A 26885-nucleotide genomic window follows, 5' to 3' on the forward strand; every position below is an offset into this window, starting at 1 on the left:
ATCCGGTCCCATCACTTCATGGGAAATAGATGGGGAAACAGTGGAAACAGCGTCAGACTTTATTTTTCTGGGCTCCAAAATCACTACAGATGGTGACTGCAGCCATGAAATTAAAAGACGCTTACTCCTCGGAAGGAAAGTTATGACCAACCTAGGCAGCATATTCAAAAACAGAGACATTACTTTGCCAACAAATGTTCGTCTAGTCAAGGCTATGGTTTTTCCTGTGGTCATGTATGGATGTGAGAGTTGGACTGTGAAGAAGGCTGAGCGCCAAAGAATCGATGCTTTTGAACTGTGGTGTTGGAGAAGACTCTTGAGAGTCCCTTGGACTGCAAGGAGATCCAACCAGTCCATTCTGGAGGAGATCAGCCCTGGGATTTCTTTGGAAGGAATGATGCTAAAGCTGAAACTCCAGTACTTTGGCCATCTCATGCGAAGAGTTGACTCATTGGAAAAGACTCTGATGCTGGGAGGGATTGGGGGCAGGAGGATAAGGGGACGACAGAGGATGAGATGGCTGGATGGCATCTCTGACTGGATGGATGTGAGTCTCAGTGAACTCCGGGAGTTGGTGATGGACAGGGAAGCCTGGCGTGCTGCGATTCATGGGGTCACAAAGAGTCGGACACGACTGAGTGACTGATCTGATCTGATTGTATATTTTGCCCCCTTGTCAAAGATAAGGTGTCCATAGGTATATGGGTTTATCTCTGGGCTTTTTATTTTGTTCCATTGATCTATATTTCTGTCTTTGTGCAGTTACCATACTGTCTTGATGACTGTAGCTTTGTGATATAGTCTGAAGTCAGGCAGGTTGATTCCTCCAGTTCCATTTTTATTTCTCAAGATTACTTGGCTATTAGAGGTTTTTTGGCATGTTTCCATACGAACTGTGAAATTATTTGTTCTAGATCTGTGAAAAATACCATTGGTAGCTTGATTGTGATTGCATTAAATCTATAGGTTGCTTTGTGTATTATACCGATTTTCCCTATATTGACAATTCTGATCAATGAACATGGTATGTTTCTCCATCTATTTGTGTCAATTTTTATTTGTTTTATCAGTGCTTTATAGTTTTCTATAGGTCTTTTGTTTCTATAGGTAAATTTATTCCTAAGTATTTTAACTTATTCCTAAGTATTTTATTCTTTTTGTTGCAACGGTGAATGGGATTGTTTCATTAATTTCTCTTTGCTTTCTCATTGTTAGTGTATAGGAATACAAAGGATTTCTGTGGGTTTACTTTATATCTTGCAACTTTACTACATTCATTGATTAGCTGTAGTAATTTTCTGGAAGTCTCTTGCGGGTTTTCTACACAAGGATGTCATCATCTCTAAACAGTGAGAGTTTTACTTCTTCTTTTCCAAACTGGATTCATTTTACTTCTTTTTCTACTCTGATTCCCATGGCTAGGACTTCCAAAACTGTGTTGAATAGTAGTGTTGAGAGTGGGCACCTTTGTCTTACTCCTGACTTTAGAGGAAATGCTTTAAGTTTTTTGCCATTGAGGATAATGTTTGCTGTGGGTTTGTCATAGATGGCTTTTATTATGTTGAAGTATGCTCCTTTCATGCCTGTTTGCATCTACTGAGATAATCATATTGTTTTTATCTTTCAATGTAATCTAGTGTATTAAGTTAATATGGTGTATCACATTGATTGATTGGGGAATATTGAAGAATCCTTGCGTCCTTGGGATAAAACCCACTTAGTCATGATGTATGATCTTCTTAATATGTTGTTGGATACTGTTTCCTAGAATTTTGTTGAGGATACTTGCATCTATGTTTATCACTGATATTGGCCTGTAGTTTTCTTTCTTGTGGCATCTTCATCTGGTTTTGGCTAAAGTGATAGTAACCTCATAGAATTAGTTTGGGAGTTTACCTTCCTCTGCAATTTTCTTGAAGAGTTTGAGTAGGATAGGTGTTGGCTCTTCTCTAAATTTTTCGCAGAATTCACCTATTAAACCATCTGGTCCTGGGCTTTTGTTTGTTGAAAGATTTTTTTATTACAGTTTTGATTTCCATGCTTGTTCTGTTAAGCTTTTCTATTTTTTCCTGGTTCAGTTTTGGAACATTATACTTTTCTAAGAATTTGTCCATCTTTTCCAAGTTGTCCATTTTATTGGTGTATATTTGCTGATAGTAGTGTCTAATGATCCTTTGTATTTCTGTGTTGTTTGTTGTGATTACTCCATTTTCATTTCTAGTTTTATTGTTTTGATTCTTCTCCCTTTTTTGTTGATGGATCTGGCTAACAGTTCGTCTATTTTATTTATCTTCACCAAGAACCAGCTTTTAGTTTTGTTGATTTTTGCTATAGTCTCTTTCCTTTCCCTTTCAGATATTTCTGCTCTGATTTTTATGATTTCTTCCTTCTATTAACTTTGAGGTTCTTCTTTTTCTAGTTGCTTTAGGTGTAATGTTAGGTTATTTATAAGATGTTTCTCTTGTTTCTTGAGGTAGGCTTGTATTGGTATAAACTTTCCTTTTAGCACTGCTTTTATTGAATCCCATAGGTTTTGGTTTGTCGTGTTTTCATTTTTATCTGTTTCTATGCATATTTTGATTTCCTTTTTTATTTCTTCCATGATCTGTTGGTTATTCAGAAATGTGTTATTTAGCCTCTATATGTTTGCATTTTTAATAGTTTCCCCCCGCCTGTGGTTGACATCTAATCTTACTGCATTGTGATCAGAAAAGATGCTTGATTCCAATAATTTTTTTATTTGGTAAGGCTTGATTTATGATCCAGGATGTGATCTATCCTGGAGAATGTTCTGTGTTCACTTGAGAAAAAGGTGAAATTCATTGATTTAGGGTGAAATGCCCTATAAATATCAATTAGGTCAAACTGGTCCATTGTATCATCTCAAGCTTGTGTTTCCTTGTTAGTTTTCTGTTTCATTGATCTATCCATAGGTGTGGGTGGGGCATTCAAGTCCCCCACTATTGCTGTATTACTGTTAATTTCCCCTTTCATATTTATTAGCATTCGCTGTACATATTGAGGTGCTCCTATGTTGGGTGCACATATATTTATAATTGTAATATCTTCTTGGATTGATTCTTTGATCATTATGTAGTGTCCTTCTTTGTCTCATTTCAAAGTCTTTATTTCAAAGTCTATTTTATCAGATATGAGAATTGTTCCTTCTGCTTTCTTTTGTTCTCCATTTGCATGAAGTACCATTTTCCAGCCCTTCACTTTCAGGTCTGTCCTTTGGTTTGAGGTGGGTATCTTGTAGACAGCATATATAGGGGGTTTGGTTCTGAATACATTTGGCCAGTTTTGTCTTTTGGTTGGGGCATTTAACCCATTTACCTTTAAGGTAATTATTGATAGGTATGATCCCATTACCATCTACCTTGTTGTTTTGGGTTCAATTTTTATAAACTTTTTCTGTGTGTCCTGTCTATAGAAGATCCTTTAGTATTTATTGAAGAGTTGGTTTGGTGGTGCTGAGTTCTCTAGCTTTTGCTTGTCTCTTTCTCCTTCATATCTGAAAGAGATCCTTGCTGGGTAGAGTAATCTTGGTTGTAGGTTTTTATCTTTCATCACTTTAAGTATGTCTTGCCATCCCTTTCTGGCCTAAAGAGTTTATATTGAAACATCAGCTGTTATCCTTATATTAATTTCCTTGTGTGTTATTTGCTGTTTTTCCTTGCTTCTTTTAATATTTGTTCTTTGTGTTTGATCTTCATTAGTGTGATTAATATGTGACTTGGGGAGTTTCACTTTGGGTTTATCCTGTTTGGGACTCTCTGATTTTCTTCGACTTGAGTGGCTCTTTCCTTCCTCATTTTAGGGAATTTTTTTTTACTATTGTCTCCTTAAATATTTTCTCAGGCCCCTTCCTTTGGTATTCTTCTTCTGGGACACTTACAATTTGAATGCTCGGGCATTGAACATTGTCCCAGAGGTCTCTGAGGTTGTCCTCATTTCTTTGGATTCTTTTTTTTGTTTCTTCCTCTATGTTTCATTTATTTCCACCATTCTATCTTCCACCTCACTTATCCTCTATTCAGCCTCAGTTTTTCTACTGTTGGCTACCTCCAGAGTACTTTTGATCTCAGTTATTGCATTATTCATTATTGATTGATTCTTCTTTACAAGACCTTCTAGAACTAACACCCTAAAAAGATGTCCTTTTCATTATAGGGAACTGGAATGCAAAAGTAGAAAGTCAAGAAACACCTGTAGTAACAGGCAAATTTGGCCTTGGAGTACAGAATGAAGCAGGGCAAAGGCTGGTAGAGTTCTGCCAAGAGAACACACTGGTCATAGCAAACACCCTCTTCCAACAACACAAGAGAAGACTCTACACAGGGCATCACCAGATGGTCGACACCACAATCAGATTGATTATATTCTTTGCAGCCAAAGATGGAGAAGCTCTATACAGTCAGCAAAAACAAGACTAGGAGCTGACTGTGGCTCAAGTCATGAACTCCTTATTGCCAAATTCAGACTGAAATAGAAGAAAGTGGAGAAAACCACTAGACTATTCAGGTATGACCTAAATCAAATCCCTTATGACTATACAGTGGAAGTGAGAAATAGATTTAAGGAACTAGATCTGATGGACAGAGTGCCTGATGAACTATGGACAGAGGTTCATGACATTGTACAGGGGATAGGAATCAAGACCATCCCTAAGAAAAAGAAATGCAAAAAAGCAAAATGGCTGTCTGAGGAGACCTTACAAATAGCTGTAAAAAAAAAAAAAAAAAAAAAAGAAGAGAAGCAAAAAGCAAAGGAGAAAAGGAAAGATATAAGCATCTGAATGCAGAGTTCCAAAGAATAGCAAGGAGAGATAAGAAAGCCTTCCTCAGCAATCAATTCAAATAAATGGAGGAAAACAACAGAATGGGAAAGACTAGAGATCTCTTCAAGAAAATTAGAGATACCAAGAGAACATTTCATGCAAAGATGGGCTCAATAAGGGACAGAAATGGTATGGACATAACAGAAGCAGAAGATATTAAGAAGAGGTGGCAAGAATACATGGAAGAACTATACAAAAAAGATCTTCATGACCAAGATAATCACGATGGTGTGATCACTTACCTAGAGCTAGACATCCTTGAGTCAAGTGGGCCTTAGGAAGCATCACTACAAAAGCTAGTGGAGATGATGGAATTCCAGTTGAGCTATTTCAAATCCTGAAAGATGATGCTGTAAAGTGCTGCACTCAATATGCCAACAAATTTGGAAAACTCAGCAGTGGCCACAGGACTGGAAAAGGTCAGTTTTCATTCCAATCCCAAAGAAAGGCAATACCAAAGAATGTTCAAACTACCATACAATTGCACTCATCTCACACGCTAGTAAAGTAATGCTCAAAATTCTCTAAGCCAGGCTTCAGCAATACGTGAACCGTGAACTTCCAGATGTTCAAGCTGGTTTTAGAAAAGGCAGAGGAACCAGAGATCAAATTTCCAACATCCGCTGGATCATAGAAAAAGCAAGAGAGTTCCAGAAAAACATCTATTTCTGCTTTATTGACTATGCCAAAGCCTTTGACTGTGTGGATCACAATAAACTGTGGAAGATTCTGAAAGAGATGGGAATACCAGACCACCTGACCTGCCTCTTGAGAAACCTGTATGCAGGTCAGAAAGCAACAGTTAAAACTGGGCATGGAGCAACAGACTGGTTCCAAATAGGAAAAGGAGTACGTCAAGGCTGTATATTGTCACCCTGCTTATTTAACTTCTATGCAGAGTACATCCTGAGAAACTCTGGGCTGGAAGAAGCACAAGCTGGAATCAAGATTGCCGAGAGAGATATCAATAACCTCAGATATGCAGATGACACCACCCTTATGGCAGAAAGTGAAGAGGAACTAAAAAGCCTCTTGATGAAAGTGAAAGAGGAGAGTGAAAAAGTTGGCTTAAAGCTCAACATTCAGAAAACAAAGATCATGGCATCTGGTCCCATGACCTCATGGGAAATAGATGGGGAAACAGTGGAAACAGTGTCAGACTTTATTTTTCTGGGCTCCAAAATCACTACAGATGGTGATTGCAGCCATGAAATTAAAAGACATTTACTCCTTGGAAGGAAAGTTATGACCAACCTAGATAGCATATTCAAAAGCTGAGACAGTACTTTGCCAACAAAGGTCTGTCTAATCAAGACTATGGTTTTTCCAGTGGTCATGTGTGGATGTGAGAATTGGACTGTGAAGAACGTTGAGAGCCAAAGAATTGATGCTTTTGAACTGTTGTGTTGGAGAAGACTCTTGAGAGTCCCTTGGACTGCAAGGAGATCCAACCAGTCCATCCTAAAGCAAATCAGTCCTGGGTGTTCATGGGAAGGACTGATGCTGAAGCTGAAACTCCAATACTTTGGCCACCTGATGTGAAGAGTTGACTCATTGGAAAAGACCCTGATGCTGACAGGGATTGGGGACAGGAGGAGAAGGGGACGACAGAGGATGAGATGGCTGGATGGCATCACCGACTCAATGGACATGAGTTTGGGTAAACTCCAGGAGTTTGTGATGGACAAGGAGGCTTGGCATGCTGTGATTCATGGTGTCGCAAAGAGTCATACATGACTGAGTGACTGAACTGAAAGTATAAACCTAAGTTATTGATTCAGATTTTTTTTCTAACTTTGTTTTAGTGTAGGAAATTTATTCCTACAAATTTATCTCTGAGAGCTGATTTTACTTTATAAATTTTAGTATTCTTAACCAAAATTTCAGGAATGAGAAGCTCACTAAAATAAAGGGGTGTTATTTTTTAGAGTTTCTTAGTGCCACAACCTGAGAAACACAGATTCAAGAAGCACTTGAATTTTATTTCAAAGACTACAGAATGTGGGAAGTTTGTAAATGTAAAATACACAAAGCTACATAAGTTATTTGTCAACAATTAGGATTGGAGGTGGCAAGAAATAAAGTTGCTTATTAGGTAAGGATGTTGGGATTCAAAATAATTCTGTAATTGTGAAATGGAGAAGATTTTGAAACTGCAAAGGTTGTCGATAGCAGCCTCTAGCAGTTTGTTTTTTTAATATCTGGTGGTGCATTTGAGTTTGATAAAGCTGAGAAAGTTCAAGTCTGACTAATGCAGGAACATATCTGAAACCACATCAACGGTGGCCTGATGGCTCCGTTTTGGATGCATAAACACAACTTCTCCATCTTGATTTTTTTAATTGTTTTAGATATGTCTTGGGTATGGTATGCTTTGTTTTTGTTTTGTTTTGTTTTTTCATCTGTAATTTTTCTTTTTAATTCATTGTTTTGAGTGTTTTTAATTTGACATGCTTGTGAAATTTTGAATTTTCTTTGCTGTTGACATGTAGCTTCATTTATTTAGAGCTGGACAGATATTTTAGGGAATTTCAAACTTTAAATTTATTGGCACTTATTCATTGCCTAATATATGAGCTATCCTAGAAAATATTCTGTGTGCAATTGAGAATAGTGTATATTTAACTGTTGTGTGATGAAGTGCTTAATATGTGTTTGGTAGATCTTTTTTTTAACAGTGTTGTTCATTTTTCCTACTTCTTTACTTATCTTTTGTCTAGATTAGATATTCTATTCATTACTGAAACTACTGTATTGAATTCTCCAGTTATTATTATATTACTGTGTACTTCTTTTTTCAATTGTTTTATTTGTTTCTATAACATCAGTGTCTTTATTGATATTCTCTGTTTGGTAAGAGTTTGTTCTCATGATTTATTTATTGGAAAACACCTTGTGGGCAAATTAACAAGATGGCACCAGTCAGGCTCTCTCACTCCACGCTTTCACACCCCTTTCCCCATGTTCTGTAAACAATAATTTTACATGGTTAAATGATAGCTGGTATCACTTATAGCACTAAGCATGTGTGTCAGAAGGTACTTGCTTGATAAAGGGTTATTTTGTGCAGTATGACTGTATGAGTTTCACCATGAAAACCCTGGCCGCTGCTGCACTGGGGCTACATTGGAGCCACATCATGGTTATGTTATGACTATGTTATGGTTATGCTATGGATGCTGAGTGTTATGCCAGGAGAGAGGATGTGTTATGGCTGCCATGCAAGCCAGGAAAGAATAAACCTGTCTGCAGTTCCTATGGCTCCTTGAGTCTCCTTCCGGTATCTTAGCTCTCACCTTGCTTACACTGGGTTCAGCATCCACAGGAAAAGAATAGACAGGATACCACCCAGCCTGTAGGGGAGCCAGAGGCTCAACTGGATAGAGGAAGCCAGTGGCCACCAGATAGCATGTGGTACCATGCGGCTGTGATCCTCTTGGCCTGGGCTCCAGTGGGAGACTGGAAAGTTGTGGATGGTTCACCTGATAGCACTGAAAAGGTAGTGCAGGCAGTGAGTTCCTATTTGCTGAAAAAAGTGGCACAGACTGCTCTTGGCACAGTGGTGTGGATTTTCCTGACTGCCTTGAAGGTGAATATGAATAGTACCCTACACGATGCCATGCTGGTGTGCAATATGCAGAGATGCTTGCAAGAATGACAGCAATGTATATTGGCATTAAAGCAAGAAGTCCATGGCCCTAAAGAACCCAGCATTGTGACAGCACAGAGGAAAGTGATGGTGATGATGAACGTCATGAGACTAAGGATAATGATGATATACTTTATGAGACTGTGGGTCCCCCTTGGCACCAAGGCCTACTGTACAACAGAAAGTGAAGCATGAGCAGCCTAGGGGAGAGAGCAGGCATCCTCAAGGGGCCCTGGATGTGACTGAGTTCACAACATTGACCATATATTCAGGTGGAGTTGGTCAACTTGGGAAAGCAGTTTCAGCAAACGCTTGGGGAACCCTTGGCAACATGGCTCTTGTGACTGGGACACAGGCGTGAATGGTATCACTTGTTTGGGGATGAGATAGAATGGTTGGCATCTGTAACCACTTGCCCCTCATTTAGGCAAATGTTGCAAAATACTAGGTGAGTAATGCAAGGGTTGCCTAACCAAACACACCCCTGATGGAATGGATTAACGCCGCCATCCACATCGTGTGGGCGAATGCGGAAGAGCTCCCAGATACTGTGAATAAATGGCATACCTATTATGAGTTGACACAACTGGTGAGACAACTGGGCACGAAATGTCCAGAGGCACGGATGACGAGTGTTTTACTGGTCGTATCCGAGATGCCGTTTTGAACAACGCCCCATCCACCACTTTTGGATCCCTGACTGCTATTCTTGCACCCTCTGTGGGGTGCCTCCTCCGTAAGGTGACCTGGATAGTGGCTAGCTCGGGAGAAACAGAGGGATGGCAGCAGGCAAAAGGGCTTAGAAGTGTGAAGAGTCCAAAGGAGGCCAGAGCTGATAAAGGCCCCATTGGGTGATAAGAATGCAAATGAAGTCTGATTTCCTGGCAGCTGGCAGAAGACAGCCTACTGCTCTTCTCCTAAAGCAATGGAGGCAACTGAGACCAGAACATCAGTTTACCAAGTTTGTGAAGCACCCACAGCCAGATATATGGGCGATTCAGTTAGAAGATTACATGGTGCCCAAGGATGTTCCTCTAGACGATGCTCTTTTCTGCTGTGAATAGAGCTCAGACCAAGGCACCCACCTGAAGAGTCCAATCAGGGATCATAGGCCCCATGTAGAACTTGCAATTCACTGATCACCAGCTAATGCACAGAGAGTAATGGTCTTGGTTTATATTGGTGCTGATTGCAGACTTGTTTATTGCAAATCAGAGTTGTTTGCCACTCCTAGTGCATACATTGTTGGCTATGGTTTCCAACTGGTTACGAATTGGGCTGTGTTCTATGATGTAGATTTAGACAGTGTCCTACGATGTAGATTTAGAGCGGGGTGCTATAAAGGCTGTGTCTTACAGTGTAGATTTAGTAGAACACTGTAATCTAAGAGCTGCATTCTGTGATGCACTACTAGCCTCTGATTCTTTTGCAGATTTAGAATAATATGAAAGCATTTGGTATCTTGCAGGTAGGCTGTCAATGCTACAGAAATCCCCTCCTTGAAGGGATAGGCCTGATACCTGTAGGATGTTTTTTGTGTCCTTAATAAAAATCCTACAGGGGTGGAGTTAGCCTTGTGAAGGCTTTTCTGCAATTTCAAAAGGACACGTGGTGGCTTGGTCTTACCCATGGAAAATAAAGGCACTCCATGTGTGGTGAGTGTCTTTTCTAGCCCTGTGAGGGTAAGGACTGCAACTGGAGTTTCAGGTGATGCCTGGTGTTGTGTTTTACTATGTATTGGAGATGTAAATGTTTGTTGTTTTAGCAACTGCTGTTGGAAGATGTAAATTCAAGGGCCAGTTTTACTTGCCAAGGGACTATCATGGAAGATAGATTGCACATAGATTGTGAGGCAAGAGATGCTGAAGGGGTGGATTGTGGGAAAATTAAGAAGATGGTGCCAGTCTGGCCCTCTTGCCCCACACTCTCATCCTCTCTCATCCATTGTTCTGTAAATAATGACTTTGCATTGTTATGTAATAGCTGAGATCACTATAGCACTGTGCATGAGTGTCATGAGGTAATCAGCTGGTCATGGGCTACTTTATGTGGTATGTCACCGTGAAATCCCTGGCTGCTGCTGCTTCATGACTACATTGGAGTGACTTCATGGTTATGTTATATGAAGTTATATCATGGCTTTATTACGGCTATGTTATGTCTACATTATGGCTGTGGCTATGGCTGCTGCATCAGCCAGGACAGATATTGTGTTATGGCTGCCATGCCAGCCAGGAGAGAATAAACATGTCTGCAGTTCCTATGGCTCCTTATGTCATTTTCCAGGCTCTTAGCTCAAGCTTTGCCTATCTTGGGTTCAGCAAACAGTGCAAACAATGTGAACAGGATCAGCAATACACATTTTAGTCTTTTTGAAAATTGAAGTATTGGTAATTTACAATATTATATTAGTTTCAGGTACACATCATAGTGACTCAGTATCCATTAACTATAATGGCTACAGTTTCCTAAGCTATAAAGTATATCCCTTTTTCTGATCTTTTTATATATAGTAGTTTGTATCTCTTACTCTCATATTACTATTTGTTCATTTCCTTTCCCCCTTTCATTTTGGCAACCATCAGTCTGTTTTATATATCTGGGAGTCAGTTTCATTTTGCTTCATTCACTCATGTCTGGGTTGTTTTTATTACACATATAAGTGTCATCATATAGTATTTGCCTTGGATTTATTTGACTAAGCATAATATTCTCTAAGTTCATCTACATTGCTCTACAGGAAACTTCTATTTCTTTTAATGATTCCATAACATTCCATATGTGTATAATATATTGAGATATATGTATTATATTTTCTTTATCCATTCATCTATTAATGTGCATTTGGATTGCTTCCATATCTTGACTATTGTAAATCACTTTGCTATGAATATTTGGGTATAAGTATCTTTCTCAAATTAGTAGTTTGAGGTTTTACAGAGGTATACACAGGTATGGAACTGTTAATTCATATGAGAATTCTATTTTTAATTTTTGAGGAATCTCTATGATCTTTCCATAGTGATCGTACCAGTTTTTATATCCATCATGAGTGCAAAAGGGACTTCCTTTCTCAATTTTCTCTTCAACATTGTTTATCACTAGACTTTCTGACAGATGTAAGATAATATCTCCTTTTGATTTGCATTTCTTTAATACTTAGCAATGTTAAAAGTAAGCTCTTAAAAATATGCCCACAGGCACTCAACCCATTGGTATATTTTCTTTGAACAAATGTCTTTTCAGATCTTTCCCCATTTTTAATTTAGTAGTCTTTATTAACTTATTGAATTTTTTATATTGATATGGTTGAGCTATTTATTTAGAATATTAACTTCTTGTTAGTCATGTGTGCGTGCTCAGTCACTCAGTTGTGTCTGACATTTTGCGACCACCTGGACTGTGGTCTGCCAAGCTTTTCTGTCTGTGGGGTTTTTCTAGGGAAGAATACTGGAGTGGATTATCATTTCCTCCTCCAGGGGATTTTCCCAGACCAAGGATCAAACATGCATCTCCTGCACTGAAAGATAGATTCTTAACCAATCCTATCATTTGCAAATATTCTTTCTTATTCTATAGGATGTCTTTTTGTTTTATCTGTGGTTTCCTTTGTTATGAAAAGGTTTTGAATTTAATTGTCTCATTTGTTTGCTCTTGGGTTTTGTTTTGTTTTGTTTTGTTTTTTTGCCTTAGTAAATAGATTTAACTAATAGATTAATACTATAACTAATGTTAAAGATTGTTCTGCCTACTTTTTCTTCTAGGAGTCTTATAATTTCAGATCTTACAGAAAGGATTTTACTAGTTAGAGTTTGTTTTGTGTGTGGTGTAAGACAATGTTCTAATCTCACTGTTTTACAAGGGGCTGTCCAGTTTTCCTAGAACCATCACTGAACAGACTGCTTTTTTCTCTTTTCTGTTACTCTTAACTTTTTTATAATAGATTACTTCACTGTCAAATCAAGTGAAGTTCTGTCACTTAGTCGTATCTGATTATTTGCGACCCCATGGACTGCTGCATGCTGGGCCTGCCTGTCCATCACCAACTCCCAGAGTTTACTCAAACTCATGTCCATTGAGTCAGTGATGTCATCCAACCATCTCATCCTCTGTCATCCCCATCTCCTTCCTCCTTCAATCTTCCCCACCATCAGGGTCTTTTCATATGAGTCAATTCTTCACATCAGGTGGTCAAAGTATTAGAGTTTCAGCATTAGTCCTTCCTATGAATATTCAGGACTGATTTCTTTAGGGTTGACTGAACTGAACGGAAACCTTTATCAATTATTTTATCTTTAAAAAATTTCTTGGTCTTATGGATCTCTTCTATTATATTTTTTTCTCAACTTTATTTATTCCCTTTCAGATTTATTATTTTCTTCCTTCTAGGTTCCCCCCACCATAGAGTTGTTTTGCTAAATATTTTAGGTAACAGCGTATGTTGTTTTTGAGAGGTTTTTGGCTTCTTCCGGTATCTTTCTTCTTTAAATTTCTTTTGCTGCAGTCATTACAAAGATTTTGGAATGATGTGCTTTCATTCTCATCTGCTTTAATATATTTTTTATTTCTTCTTTATTTCCTCATTGACACATTTCTTTCTTTAGTGACATCTTCATTATCCAGGTATTTATTTTTTTCCCTACTTTTCTTTCTGTATTTGATGTCTGGTTTCATACCATTGCAGTTGGAAAACAATCCTTGATATAATTTCTATCTTATTAAATTTGTTGAGGCTTGTTTTGTGAACTAGAATTACATCTTGGAGAATATTTCATGTGCAGTTGAAAAGAAAGGGCATTCTACGATTTTGGAGGTAATGTCCTGTAGTTACTGTTTAAGTTCAAATGATCTAATATATCAGTTAAGATCACCATTGCCTTATTGATTTTATGCCTGGAGGATCCGTCCATTAATTTTAGATGGGTATTAAAATTCATCTTTATTATTCTATTATTATTAATTTCTTCCCTCATGATCACTAGTATTTGCCTTATATATTTCAGTTCTCCTTATTGGATGCATATATATTAATAAGGGTTATATCCTACTTTTTATTTATCTTTTTATCATTATATAATGGTTATTTTTGTCTTTTGAGGTAGGCATTTTTTTAAGTCTATTTTTTTCTATCCCTGTTTTTGCAGTTTTCCTTTGCATTTGCTTGTAGGCAGGTGGTAGAGGGAAGCACACAGAGTCCATGTCTCTCTACATCTGTGACATTTACCAGATGCTGGTGGAGGACCAAAACACTCAAGCAGATGGAGGTAACCCTGAGAAATTACATAGGATGTAGAGAGGAGCAAGGGAGGAGAAGTTGAGTTGTGACAGGTCAGCATACCTGAGGGGTGGTTAAGGGGGGTTCTTACCTCGAAAGGATCACTGGTGACAGGAGGAATCTTTGAGGCTTTGGAGGGTAAGAGAGGAATGTGGCTAGCATTTCCCCTGCCCACTCAGCCGCAGGGAGCTTGTTGGTGTTCCAGGTCTGACTCTCTGCCCTCCGAGGCCCCCTTCACCAATGTGCCTTGGGAGCATGAGGTGGATGAAGGGAGGAAGAGGAGAGTTGATCAAGGCGTCAGACTACTCAACCTCCAAAAGAGAAACAACCTCCGATGAGCAAAGTGCGTGGTGTGTCCATTAGTAGAGGCCGTGGAAGGCAGGCCCCAAGTGGCAAACACCGTTGCTTTCAGTTGTGGTCCATTTGCTTGTCTGCAGCGAGGGACAGAAGGAAGGTTTCCACCTTCCACAGAGAAAGCTATACCTAGCGTACCAAGAATGTTTGACCACACCCCACTGCCCCAGGTTACAGGCGTGACAGGTCAGACTGTAGAAATCTTCACGTCAAGGGTGTATTAACAACAGGCAGACTCATCTTAAAGGCACCCTGTCCTGTGAAGGTGGAGGGAGGGGAGGGAGGGGCAGAGGGACAAGGAGGAAGGGAAGGAGAAAGAGAGGGACAGGAACACACACAGTGTGTGAGGGTTGGGGAGGGGAGGCAGTGAGTGGTGTGTCTGTGGCATGCACAGGTGGTGCTGCATGGGCAGTGTGTGGGGCCGTGTGTGTGGGGGGAGGGGTGTGTGTGGGGGGGTATGTGTGTGGTGTGGGTGTGGTGTGTACAGGTGCCACGTGGGGCCGTGTCTGTGTTGTGTCAGCGGCATGGGTGTGTGTGTGGGGGGTGCGCCTGTGGGTGTGGGAAGGGGCAGAGACAGAGGCAAAGAGACACAGACAGGCAAAGGACAACGCTGTGTGTGTGTGTGTATGTGTGTGTGTGAGTGTGTGTGGTGTGGGTGTGCGCGGTGGGTGGTATGTGGCCGGTGTGTGGGCGGGGTGTGTGTGTGGTGTGTGGGGGCGGGGCGGGGCGGGGTGTGTGTGGCTATGCATGTGGTGTGTGGGCAGAGACAGAGACAGAGAGTCACAGCCAGGCAAAGGACAACGCAGTGTGTGTATGTGTGTGTGTGTGTGTGGGGGGGGGGGGGGGGGAGTGTGTGGTGTGTGTGCGGGTATGTGTGTAGTGTGGGCAGGGTGTGTGGTGTGTGTGGGCGGAGTGCGTATGGGCTGGGTGTGTGTGGGGGGGGGGTCAGGTCGGGATGTGTGTGTGTGCGCTGTGTGCGGGCGGGATGTGTGTGCAGGTATGCGTGTGGTGTATAGGGTGTGCCTGTGGGTGGTGAGGGCAGAGACAAGCAGAGAGACGCAGCCAGGCAAAGGACGACGCAGTGTGTGTGTGTGTGTGTGTGTGTATGGTGGGGGAATGAGTGTGTGGTGTGCGTGCGGGTATGTGTGTGGTGTGGGCGGGGTGTGTGGTGTGTGCGGGAGGGTCGCGTCTGGGCTGGATGTGTGGGGGGGTCGGGTCGGGATGTGTGTGTTTGCACTGTGTGCAGGTATGCGTGTGGTGTGTAGGGTGTGCCTGTGGGTGGTGCGGGCAGAGACAAGCAAAGAGACGCAGCCAGGCAAAGGACGACGCAGTGTGTGTGTGGTACGCGCGTGGTGTGTGGGGTGTGTGGGTGTGCGAGGGGGGCGGGCTGAGACAGAGAGACACAGTCAGGCAAAGGATAATGTGCGCTGTGTGCGGGCGGGGTGTGTGTGCGGGATGGATATCCCGCATAATTTGCTTGTGTTTTCTGAGCTCATTCATCACCTCCGTGATCAAGACCACTCCCATGAAATGTGAGTCTGCCCACCCTGACCTCAGCCACCAGCCAGCACTTGTCTTTGGGCAGGCAGACAGGGGAGTATTCTGAGTTGGCGGCAGGGTTGGGGGGGCGGGCCACGGGGGAGGGGGCGAGGGGCGTGACTTACTGTCACCAAGCCAGCCTTGATCCTTGCCCCTGAACCTGACTGGAGCAAGTGGATCCGCGTGATCTGTCGTGGCTTTGTTTGAAATCCTTGGCGGGAGAAGGAAGATTCCCCCATGCCAAGAGACAAGGCCAAAAAGAAGGAAGTCAACTCCCTTGGGTTCAAATAGCTGTTCTCCAAATCAGTCAAGTTTCCAAAACAAGATTTCCAGTCCAAACCAAAAAGCCCAAGTGGCTACCCATCCCGCCCCGTTGACCTCTGGCCCAAGATGCCCCTCCCACACAGCCTCCTTCCACAGCCCCAGGGCATTCAAGAGTTCGCCGGCCCAGCAGGCTCCAACCGTGGTCCGCACCGCCCCCCCCCCCCCCCCCGCGCCGCAACCCCCCCCCCCCACCACGCAGGACCATCTAAAAAGGCGACCGACAGGCAGGTGGTGCCCGACAACCAACCCGCTGTCCAGAGAGCCGGCCGCAGCGTAGAAGTTCCGAGGGAGACCGACAGGGACTCGTTGCCAGACGGGGCCCATCCTAGGGCCCAGGTTCTCCGCTCAGTCACCGACTCGGTCAGGAGAACAGGACACACCAACACTTCTCGAGAACGTCCCTGGGCGAGGTACGACGGAAGGACGGGAGGGGAAGGGAAGAATTCTTGACACCCCACCCACAGGGCAGCGGAATGCACTCCCATCCAACGGGTACCGCAGGCCAACGTCAAGCGGCGCGATCCCCCGCCCCGAGAAATAACTCGCCATCTTCCCGGTCCCTGTCACCGCCCTTTGGGCGTGCCAGGAGAAACCCCTTTTGTGACCCACCCCCCCGACGACGGACTGCTCTTTCAGCAAGAACAACGTTCAACAATGGGACAAATAAACAGACCTTCATGTTAGAAATACGCATTCATATTGCGGCGATGAAACAAAAAGCAAAAGCACACGCTCCTCACACACATAACCTCAACCAACAAGCTCGACGCAACTGAAAAGATAATGCAAACGTCAGAGAGCAGTTCGACCCTGACACTGACCCTGACCCTAACCCTAAACACTAACCCTAACCCTGACCCTAAACCCTGACCCTGACCCTGACCCTGACCCTAACCTACCAATCACCAACTCCTGGAACTTACTCAAACTCATGTCCTTTGAGTCAATGATGCCATCCAACCATCTCATCCTCTGTAGTCCCCTTCTCCTCCTGCCTTCAATCTTTCCCAGCATCAAGGTCTTTCCAAATGAGTCAGTTCTTGGCATCAGGTAGCCAAAGTATTGGAATTGCAGCTTCAGCATCAGTCCTTCCAATGAATATTCAGTACTGATTTCCTTTAGGATTGACTGGTTGGATCTCCTTGCAGTCCAAGGGACTCTCAAGAGTCTTCTCCAACACCACACTTCAAAAGCATCAATTCTTCAATGCTCAGCTTTCTTTATAGTCCAATTCTCACATCCATACATGACTACTGGAAAAACCGAAGCTTTGACTAGAAGGACTTTTGTTGGCAAAGTAACGTCTCTGCTTTTTAATATGCTGTCTAGGTTGATCATAGCTTTTATTCCAAGGATCAAGTGTCTTTTAATTTAATGGCTGTAGTCACCATCTGCAGTGATTTCGGAGCCCAATAAAATAAAGTCTGTCACTGTTTCCATTGTTTCCCCATCTATTTGCCATGAAGTAATGGGACTGGATGCCATGATCTTAGGTTTTTTAATACTGAGTTTTAAGCCAGCTTTTTCACTCTCCTCTTTTACTTTCATCAAGAGGCTGTTTAGTTCTTCTTTGCTTTCTGCCATGAGAGTGGTGTCATCTGCATATCTGAGGTTATTGATATTTCTCCCGGCAATTTTGATTCCAGCTTGTGCTTCATCCAGCCCAGCATTTTGCATGATGTATCTATATATAAGTTAAATAAGCAGAGTGACATTATATAGCCTTGATGTACTCCATTCCCAATTTGGAACCAGTCCATTGTTTCATGTCCGATTCTAACTGCTGCTTCTTGACCTGCATACAGATTTCTCAGGAGGCAGGTCAGGTGGTCTGGTATTCCCATCTCTTGAAGAATTGTCCACAGTTTGTGTGATCCACGCAGTCAAAGGCTTTGGGGTAATCAATAAAGCAAAAGTAGATGTTTATCTGACACTCTCTTTTTCGATGATCCAACTGATGCTGGCAAATTCGAAAGCATTTTATATTAGGCTAAACTAAGGTATTATTCTTTCCCTCTCTGGACTCAAAAGGAACCAAGTGATCATGTTGTATCACAAGAAAAGTGGACAAGAGGGATTTCCCTGGTGGTTCAGTAGTTAAGACTCCAAGCTCTCAGTGCAGGGGGCCCAAGTTTTATCCCTGGCCAGGGAATTAGAGCCCACATGCCAGGCCTAGAGTTTGCATGTAGCAGCTAAGATCTGGTATAGTCAAATAAATAAAAATAAATATTTTAAAAAATAAAAAGAAAGTGGGCAAAATCCCCACAATGAATATAGAATATCAACTGAAAAAAAGATCTGCTCTAGCCCAACATCAACATTACATGCACAGAAAACATTACTTGAGTTTCCTTTAGAAGGGATAGGTTTACTTTAAAGAGTATATGTTGGAAGCTGGAGTCAGGAGCATGTATACTAAAACTGGAACAATATACAGAAGATTAGCAAAGCCTCTGAGCAAGGATGACAGGCACATATGTGAGATGTTCCACATTTGTACAATCTGCAAAAGAACATATATATATATTTGGCGGCTCAGTCCACTTCAGTTGCTCAGTTGTATCTGACTCTCTGCAACCCCATGGACTGCAGCACGCCAGGCTTCCCTGTCCATCACCAACTTCTGGAACTTACTCAAACTCATGTCCATTGAGTCGGGGATGCCATCCAACCATCTCTTCTCCTGTCGTCCCCTTCTCTTCCCACCTTCAATCCTTTCCCAGCATCAGGGTCTTTTCCAATGAGTCAGTTCTTGGCAACAGGTAGCCAAAGTATTGGAATTTCAGCTTCAGTATCAGTCCTTCCAATGAATATTCAGGACTAATTTCCTTCAGGGTTGGCTGGTTTGAACTCTTTGCAGTCCTAGGGATTCTCAAGAGTCTTCTCCAACACCACACTTCAAAAACATCAATTCTTCAATGCTCAGCTTTCTTTATAGTCCAACTCTCACATCCATACATGACTACTACAGAAAACCATAGCTTTGACTAGAAGGACCTTTGTTGGCAAAGTAATGTCTCTGCTTTTTAATATGCTGTCTAGGTTGGTCATAGCTTTTCTTCCAAGGAGCAAGCGTCTTTTAATTTAATGGCTGCAGTCACCATCTGCAGTGATTCTGGAGCCCAAGAAAATAAAGTCTGTCACTGTGTGGCTCAGCTGGTAAAGAATCCGCCTGCAGTGCAGGAGACCTGGGTTTGATCCCTGGGTTGGGAAGATTCCCCTGGAGGAGGGCATGTCAAATCCACTCCAGTATTCTTGCCTGGAGAATCCCCATGGACAGAGGTGCCTAGCAGGTTACAGTCCATGGGGTTACAAAGAGTCGGTCACAACTGAGCCACTAAGCACTGAAGCACACACACACACACACGCGTGCGCACACACACACGCACACACATGCACACATATATATATGAAGTGTTAGTCGTTTAGTTCTGTTTGACCCTGCGACCTCATGGACCGTAGCCTGCCAGGCTCCTCTGTCCATGAAATTCTCCAGACAAGAATATTGGAGTGAGTTGCCATCCTTCTTCAGTGCTCCAGTAGGAGAAATCAGAATCAGACACCTCCAGTCTAAGTGAGCCCCTCCTCCCCCGCCCTGGGATGTTCATTATCAGAGTGTTCCTCTCCTTTGTAAAGCACTTCTGATGGCCAGATTGTTTGTGAGCCGTTCAGGTGCCATTGCTCTTCTGATCTTACCTTATCTAATGTGCACCCCAATAGATCCTTCTTTCAGGATAGAGGAAATATTTCCTATTTCTGTAAGTTTTATAACAACAAAACACAAAATACGCAGACAAATTCTAACAGAAACAGCACAAACAGATTCCAGCATCGATGCATACAAGACGAACCGATTCTCCGATACGGTGAAAAAAAACATTAAATAATTCCAACTAGGCTACCGACCCCTACAAGAGCTGGCTCCCAGACCTAAGTTTAGGTCTACCTGTATTCCAGGGAACAGAAACAGAACAAAACAAAACCCAGATCCTCATTTCATCATGCATTACCACATATCGCCATTAGATGGCAGCAGTGTAAAAACAACCGTGTAATCCAGGCTGCGTTTTGTTTGTTTTTAAGGCAGAGCAGGGCTGCAAAATCCCATGGACGGAGGGGCCTGGAGGGCTGCAGTCCATGGGGTCGCTAGGAGTCGGACACGACTGAGCGACTTCACTTTATTTTTTCACTTTCATGCATTGGAGAAGGAAATGGCAACCTACTCCAGTGTTCTTGCCTGGAGAATCCCAGGGACAGGGGAACCTGGTGGACTGCCGTCTATGGGGTCGCACAGAGTCGGACACGACTGAAGTGACTTAGCAGCAGCAGCAGCAGCAAGTTGAGAAGGCAATGGCACCCCACTCCAGTACTCTTGCCTGGAAAATCCCATGGGCGGAGGAGCCTGGTAGGCTGTAGTCCATGGGGTCGCTAAGAGTTGGACACGACTAAGAGACTTCACTTTCCTGCATTGGAGAAGGACATGGCAACCCACTCCAGTGTTCTTGCCTGGAGAATCCCAGGGACGGGGGGAGCCTGGTGGGCTGCCGTCTATGGGGTCGCACAGAATCGGACACGACCGAAGCGACTTAGCAGCAGCAGCAGCAGCAGCAGGGCTGCCCTTGGGAAAGGAAGGCGGTTTACACAGTGGAAGATGAGTAAGTACTGTGAAAGAGCGTTTCAATAGCTTAAAGGTTCATTTCCCTCAATGGTTCCCTATCTGATGGCCACTTGGAGAAACTGCCTCTGGGTGTTCAGCAAGTGGGAATGAAGAACAATAGAACAATATCCCCTGAAGAACAGGACACTGTCTGTGCTCCTCCTTGCTGTATCGCAAACCTATTAAAGTGATGTTCTGAGTTTACTCAGTCACTCAGTCGTGTCCAGCTCTTTTCGAACCCCTGGACTGTAGCCTGCCCAGCTCTTTAGTGCATGGGATTCTCCAGGCAAGAGTACTGGAGTGGGTTGCCATTACCTCCTCCAAGGGATCTTCTCCACCCAGGGATGGAACCCACGTCTCCTGTCTCTCCTGTATCGGCAGCAGATTCTTTACCACTGCACCCCCTGGGAAGCCCATAATTTAAGTGATATCAGAGGTATAAAAACATATTGCAGCAACTATGGTCTTGCAGGTCATCATGCCTCTGATTTAAGATGAGGCAAGTATTTTAGGCAAGTCAAGGGTACAAAGTTTCACCTGAGCGACACTGAGCAGGACTTACATGCGCTCCCTTTGTGTGGCACCAAGGGCTATGGCCAAGAGAAGAGAGACATTTTCAAAAGTATAACACTGAAACTAATAAAACTCAGGCCCCTTTAAAGAACTAAAACAGCCAGTGTAAGAAAAGAAAAACTGATTTATCTAAAAGAGCAAAATTGGTAACTGCGACTTCACTGAGCCGAGTCTTAGCGTTCAGCTCTAATCACAATCCTGAGGGAGAAAGGAGCATGCAGACTGAGCCTCTGCAGAAGCAAGGACACATCCCTGGCTGCAGAGACCCACGGTGTCTGTGGCCTTGGGTTGAGCTCTCCGGGCATTGGCTGTGCTGGGTGCTTGAATTATCACCTCACCTGATTCTGCCAAGGACACCATCTTATCACCCTCCTTCCACAGTAGAGGAAACCAAGGCTCACAGACCCAGGGCCCCACAGCTACTAAGGGGGGAGGTGGAGAAATGCCAGGTCCGAGACCAAGACTCTCTCCCCCACCAGAGCAGGGTGTGGCCGAGCAGGAGAGACAGCGCCACCTGCTGAGGGCTCTGCGCTCAGCCCAGGCACCTGTCCCTCTCCGCCAGTGCAGGCCCGTGCAGTTCAGTGGCAGGGAGAATCAAAAGAGTGGGAGCTGAGAAGACTTGGATCCTACCCTCCGCCAAACCCCCAAGTCCGCCGCTGCACTCTGCCTCCATCCGCGGTCGTGAGCAGCTTACATATGCGTTTACCAGGGAGGCAGCCTTTTCTGTGCTACAGCCTTGTCACTTGCAAAAAACTGCCTGCTGTTTGTTTGGGGGGTGCGTAGTTGTTTGACAATGTTGTGTTAGTTTCTGCCGTACAGCAACGTGAGTCAGCTGTAGGTACACATAGCCTCTTTCGGCCCTCCCTCTCACCCACTCCGCATCTCACCCATCTAAGTCACCACGGAGCACCAAGCTGAATCAGAAGAAAAATATCATATATTAACGCATATATGTGGAATCTGCTATTTGTTTTGTTTTGAGCATCACATGCCTGCTGCTGCTGCGTCGCTTCAGTCGTGTCCGACTCTGTGCGACCCCATAGACGGCAGCCCACCAGGCTCCCCCGTCCCTGGGAATCTCCAGGTAAGAACACTGGAGTGGGTTGCCATGTCCTTCTCCAATGCATGAAAGTGAAAAGTGAAAGTGAAGTCGCTCAGTCGTGTCCGACTCTAGCGACCCCATGCTCTGCAGCCTACCAGGGTCCTCCGTCCATGGGATTTTCTAGGCAAAAGTACTGGAGTGGGGTGCCATTGCCTTCTCCATCACATGCCTACTTCCATCGTAAAATTCCTCAAAGGTATTCAATTAATGGTTTTGTCAAATATTGACTGGAATGGAGTCACCAGAACGGAGAGAATTTTTTTTATCCAGCTTTGTTGAGATTTCATTGACATATAACGTTGTGTAAATTTAAGGTGCATGCCTGTTGACTTAACACATTTGTATGAACCCCCACCCCCTTGGCAACCACAAGCCTGTTCTCTGTGTCTGTGAGTCTGTATGTTTTGTAAAAACGTCTATTTGTGTAAGAGATCTTATACTTCTTTCTGTCCTTAGAATATATCTCCCTGGGGATGTACAGTCTAAACATGTGTTTCAAAGTCCTTTGCTATAGTTCTTGAGATTTATATGCCAGAGAATTGATATAAAGTTAGGTTCATTTTTTTCAGTTTATTTTAAAGTTTTCCGACTTGTGTTTTGGTGTGCTTTTCTCTTTGCCTTTACTTAGGTGAAATATTTACATGATTCCAAAGTCAAAGAACAAATTGTTTCATAAAGAAATCTATATCCCTTTCATATCCTCTACTTCCTTGTTCCCTCCATCCCACTTTTAAATTAATTTTTGGTTTATCCAGCTACAGAAATTATACATAAGTGTGTATTTACTATGTCTTCTCCTTTCTTATCTAAACTACAACATTGTGCAAATTCCATGATGCATTTTGTTTTTGTTACTTCAAAATATGCCCCAGCCCACTATACACTGGGGTGTAGAAGGCTTCCTGGTTCCCTTTCACAGATGCAAAATATGGCATTGCATGGCTACTCCAAGCTTCATTTGCCTCCCTTTGATAGACATCCAGGTCATGTCTAGCCTTTTGCTAGTTAGTTCTCTCCATTTATCTTATTTTGCCCTTCCAAGAATCCAGTTGCTTTGCCTTCTGTGAGTGTGCTCAATCTGTCAGTTTGTGTCCAACTCTTTGCGACCCCATGAACTAAATCCCACCAGGTTCCTCTGTCCATGGGATTTCCTAGGCAAGAATCCTCCTCCAGGGGATCTTCCCAACCCAGGGATCAAATCTGTGTCTCTGGTGTCTCCTGCACTGGCAGGTGGATTCTTTACCACTGTGCCACCTGAGAAGCCCCGTGCTTTGGCTTAGTCTTATTTTATAGAAGAGCAAACGATTGCTTAAGCAGTTAAGCATTTGACCAAAGTCACAAGAGTTAAGTGCGGAAGAGCAGACCAAGGATTCTCCTGCTTCATAATTTCTGCTCTTTGCTCAAATATATATAATTCAAACTGTGGTGTAAATAGCTATTAACACCTTTATTTTAGAGTTGAGGAGGGTGGAGAGGAGAAAACACGTGCTTTGCGGTAGATTGTGGAGGAAAATTTAGCCTTAAGTTCAAGGCTGGAATGTCAGGTCTCAGCCAGCCCGTGGGAGGAGTATCTAAGCTAACAGCTGGCCTTTCTGGCATTGTCCCCAGTCAAAGGAATGCCAGACATTCACAAGCAGGTGGGTCTATTTTTGGCAGAAGGACCTTCTCAGTGTGCCTGCTGGAATCACATCATGTCCCCTTCTATCACAGTGCACTTTGCTCTCCGGGTAAATCCACTCAAGACGCCCTTTAAAGGATATAAAACAATCCCTTCTCAACTCTTCCCTCACCCAGGACTGCTCCCTGCCTTTGTCTTCTTTCTTACTCTGCGGACCAGCGCCGGGGGAGGCGAGGGGGGAAGCTCCATGTTCTAAACCACACAGAGCAAGCACAGCTCTGATAAGTAAACATCATTTTCCAGTCTTCTTATGGGAGAGATTAAGCTGATATTTACATGAAGCCTTCAGACTTTGACCAGAATCCTTCACTAATTTTCCCTTTTTCCACCACTCTTTTTTTTAGGGGTGGTGTCAGTTCTAAAGTAACATGAGTCCCTATCACTGTGTGATTTTAAAATGAGCATCTCAAGGAAGCACCTCATCTCAGAGTATGTTTAGCCCAATCTCATCCACACGCTCCCCTCCAAAGTAACCATGTTTAGCATAAAGTATGGACCCCACTGTAAGATTGGAGGCCTAGCAGCTTTTCAGCTTCAAGACACAAATCGTGTTCACCGCACAGTCCTGACCAGGGCGCAACAACCACTGCATTTTACAGAGCTTTTAAAAGGGGTTAAACAAAGGCGCTGTTAGTTCTCCTGGGTGGTCAGAACACGCCGTCCCCACGTCGTCTTGTTGACAAAGGCTGCACTGTGCCACTGCTGCACTTCTGAAACCAAAGGCACTGGACGAGCCTCACCACTGCCAGGCAGTGACTCGGCAGCCAGGGCTGACCGTGCGGATCTGATCTCCCCCTGGGTCTCACCAGCCTTCCGAGCTAGTCTAGCTCAGGACTCTCCCAGCTCAACTGGGTGGGCCTACTCAAGTAAAAACAGTGCCCCAGAACTCTGACTTCTGTCTTGTCAAGACCCAGACTTTGAGACATGACTCAATGCCTGAAAGTTCACCCACGCAGTGTACGTGAAATTACTTCCTGCAGTGTGCCAGGGACAGAGAAGAGAGTTGTGAGCAAGACACACACACTCCCTGCTGTCTGAGAAAAACGGGGAGAAATAGGGATACAGGAGCACAAATCTATGCTAGTGTTACAGTGTGGCCTTGAGTATGTTTTCAAGCTCTTTGTGCCCGTGTGTGTGTGCAGGCCTAGTGTGTCAGTTGCTAGTCACGTCCGACTCTTTGAGGCCACTGTGGACTGAAGCCTGCCAGGCTCCTCTGTCCATGGGATTCTCCAGGCAAGAATACTAGAGTGGGTTGCCATGCCCTCCTCCAGGGGATCTTCCTGACCCAGGATTGAACTCGTGTCTCCTGAGTCTCCTGAATTTGCAGGTGGATTCTTTACCACTGAACCACCTGGGAAGCCCTTGCCTGTGTGTATTTACTTGTAAAGGAGGATGATACAAATAGCTACATCACACATTGTTATGAAGAGTAAAGCACCCAGTGTCAGGCACATGGTGGTGCTCCATATATGTTAGAATTAATTATTACGAGAATTTAAAATTAAAGCTTTCGCTCGGTCTTCTCCCTAAACTTCCTAATGTATATCTTTCTCTTCCAGGGTTTCATTTAATGAACCCAACAAGCCTGTAACATAGATGCTACCTGCCTTTGGAGAAGCTGAGGCCACAGAGACAAAAGGGCTTCTCCAACTCTTATGCCTCACATGAGCAGAGGTGGAACCCAAACTAACCCACATCAGTTCAGCCCTCAAAATTCCTTATGTTTTAACCCATACATGGTGCTGCCTCCCCTATAAGAGCCAAAACCAGGATGGAATACACAGAGGGGAGAGAGACTAACCCATGAGGAGGCATCTGGAGAAACTTGAGAAGGAAAACAGAGCGCGCCCTGCCTTGCTGACCCTCCCACGGCTCCCACTGCCTTGTTCAAACCTCTTACCAAAGCCAGAAATCCTCTTTCCCCTTCAGATCCCATATCTAAGTCACCAACAAGTCCTGTATGTTACAGTCACAAACTTTATGCCAAAACGTCCTTTTTCTCTGTCTGTCTACTGCTACTACCCTAACCCAAGGTACCACCATCTCACATCTGTTTAGGGTTCCCTACTGACCCCTGCACCCCTTCTAGACAACCTAAAACCCATTCTCTGCATAGCAGCAAGAGTAAGCTTAAAATCCAAAGCAGATGCTGGCACTCTCCCACTTTACAGTCTTTTAATAATTATCATTTGTATTTAGAATTGGGCTTCCCAGGTGGAGCTAGAGGTAAAGAACCCACCTGCCAATGCAGGAGACATGAGACATGGGTTTGCTCCCTGGGTTGGGAAGATCCACTGGAGGAGAAAATGGCAACCTACTCCAGTGTTTGTGCCTGGAGAATCCCATGGACGGAGGAGCTGGTAGACTACAGTCCACAGGATTGCAAAGAATTGGATATGACTGAATTGACTTAGCATATGTATTTAGAATTAAATCTAAATTCCTTTCCCTGATGCTAAGCATAAATATCTGGTGCCTGCTTAGCTTTCCCACCTCTTCTAGTCAGTGTCTTCTCTGCAGTCATTAGGCAGAAGCCGTAAATACCACCTTTATTTTATCCAACAGGAAACATTCTTTATCCTGTCTCATGGCTTTGCACTTACTGTTTTCTCTGCCCAGGCTGCCATGGTCTTTTCTTCGTACTTCTTTCCTCTTATTGTTCTGATCTCAAATATCATCTCCTTAGAGAGATCTTCCCTAAACCTTCCATCTAAAATAAGACCTCATTTCTGCCCCTCCCACCCCCACCATCATTTTCTGTTACTGCACACTATCTAACTCCTTTAAGACATGAATTCCATGCTATACTTTTTGATTGCATATTTATTTATTGACTGGATCCCGCATTGAAATGTAAAGCTCCAAGGGGATGGGGATTTGGTCCATATTGCTCC

General features: G+C 43.4%; 1 non-coding gene across 1 annotated transcript; it reads left to right on the forward strand.

Annotated features, from left to right (window-relative positions):
• Positions 1-18372: 18372 nt before the first annotated feature.
• LOC147358921 (U6 spliceosomal RNA) lies at positions 18373-18479 on the forward strand. Its single transcript, XR_015141393.1, has one exon. It is a non-coding gene; the product is annotated as a U6 spliceosomal RNA (small nuclear RNA).
• Positions 18480-26885: the final 8406 nt, after the last annotated feature.

Source organism: Bos grunniens, chromosome 14 (genome assembly GCF_055505025.1).
Source record: "Bos grunniens cultivar Pamir isolate PY7600 chromosome 14, Bosgru_T2T1.0, whole genome shotgun sequence".
Taxonomy (NCBI): Eukaryota; Metazoa; Chordata; class Mammalia; order Artiodactyla; family Bovidae; genus Bos; species Bos grunniens.